At 41.1% G+C, this 2,025-nt stretch overlaps 1 pseudogene; it reads right to left on the bottom strand.

The window, feature by feature from the left end:
- Positions 1–785: 785 nt before the first annotated feature.
- Positions 786–1,658, bottom strand: LOC102244090 (annotated as a pseudogene).
- Positions 1,659–2,025: the final 367 nt, after the last annotated feature.

Here is a 2,025-nt window from a genome sequence, read left to right as displayed (position 1 = left end):
TATTTTAGAAGTGTCATCTTAAACTGCAAGAATGCCCATTAAACATCACAATTACACATGCCAAAGGAGCAGCCTTGTTGTCAAAATGCCCACTTAACCCACCCAAACTTCTCATCCCCACCCTTTGTGGACCTTCTATACCCATCTTTATAAAAGTGTTTTTTTCTTTTTTAAAACAAGAGAAAGTAGACAGATACATGTTGGTAAATGCTAACTGTCTATATTCACAGAGACACAGTGTAACCTCTGAGCCCAGTACACAGAGGAAGGAGGAAAAAGCTAGAATTCTGTGCGCTCCTACCCAGGGGCCAGCACCCTCCAACTCCCAGCAACCTAAGGGAGCAGAAGGGTTTTCTTTTTCTTTCTTTTCCCTGCAGAGCACAGTGGTGTTGATTCCATAAAGCTTTGGTTGAGACAGGGAGGGGTAACAATGAATTTGGAACAGAAAGGGGCAGGTATTCTTTCCCCATTGTATTCTGCCCAACGTACATCCCTCCTCCCATCCCCGCACCCCCCACCCCCGGCCTGCTCCCAAAGGTGAGAACATTAAGTTTTTCTTGAGACAGGAAGGGATAAAAATGAATTTGGAACAGAAAGGGGCAAAGATTCTTTCCCCACTGTATTCTGCTCAAGGTACATCCCCCCCAAAATAAGGTGAGAACCATGGTGTAAAGGAGAGAAAAGAGACCTCAGATACAGGGCAACTGAGCACAAGAAAAAATAAAGAGACTGCAACTTGCTCTTAGGGACTGGAGAAAATTTGAAAAGGACCCATCAGAGTTCCATTAGTCATCTTCTCCTTCATCTTCCTCTCCTTCCTCCCCCTCGTCATCATCTTCATCTTCTTCACCTTCATCCTCATCCCCTTCTTCATCAATATCTTCCAACCCTTCCTCTTCATCATCATCACCATCTCCTTCTCCTTCCCCTTCTTCATCATCCATGCCAGGAAGCAAGTAATACTGTAATGGATTTGACCAAATATCCTCTTTGATGACGTCTCCCAACTCATCTGCACCTGCCTAAGAATGGTCAGTAACCATGTAAAAAGGCTCTCTGGTTCCTCGTGCTGTCCCTTCCTGCTGGCTTTCTTCTGTGTTTGACTTGAATGTTTCCGCCAAATCCTTCCCAGATTTCCATTTGATTTCAGTGGACTTTGAAGATGCATCACCACTCCCATCCAGATAAAATTCTTTAGAGAGAACTTTATTTTTGAAGTAAGGATTTTCATCAAAATAAAAATCTCTTCTATGGCCTGATTTAATATCTTCAAATTCTGTCACTTCAACTCTTGTCAAATAAGGCAATGCCTCTTCCCCCTCTTCCCCAAGCAGTGCAGATACCTGTAGATGGTTGACAAATGTTGTTACCCCAAAATTTTGGATTTTGGGGATCAATTCTGACATCTGAAAAAATGATTGGTGGAGTGTGTTATATTTCTGTTCTGCCTTCAAAATCTCCTCGCTGACTTGTTCATTAAGTCGGTCTATTTCATTTTGTACTTTATCAATATGTTCAACTGCTTTTTGTTGTTCTTTTTCTTCCTTTGGCAAGTCCTGAGGGGCTGACTTCTTCTCCTGCTTGGGGGCAGGAGGCAGTTTTAGTTTCTCCGTTTGAAGTGGGAGTGAAGACTGGTGTTTGGGGGCCATGCTGTGAGGAAAGTCCGAGAATCAACCAAAGGGAAGTTGCAAGGCTAGAAGAAGCTCTGAGAGCTGACTTAATTTGATAAGTACAATTTATTAGCTGTGCTTTTGGTGTCAAACCCCCTGCCCCCCAAATCATTGCTAAATCCAATGTCATGAAGATTATCCTCTATGTTTTCTTCTGAGAGTTTTATAGTTTTAAGCTCTTATGCTTAATTTTTGATATATTTTGAGTTAAATTTTCTCTATTGTTTTTCTATAGCTATTGTTCTCATTTGGGTTTAATTTGTGCTTATTTTCTAGTTCCTAAGATATACACTTAGGTTACTAATTTGAGATTTTTTTAAATGTATGTATTTACTGCCATACAATTTCCTTTAGG

Source organism: Myotis brandtii, unplaced genomic scaffold (genome assembly GCF_000412655.1).
Source record: "Myotis brandtii unplaced genomic scaffold, ASM41265v1 scaffold1260, whole genome shotgun sequence".
In the NCBI taxonomy this organism is placed as follows: Eukaryota; Metazoa; Chordata; class Mammalia; order Chiroptera; family Vespertilionidae; genus Myotis; species Myotis brandtii.
This window is presented reverse-complemented; position numbering and strand designations above follow the sequence as displayed.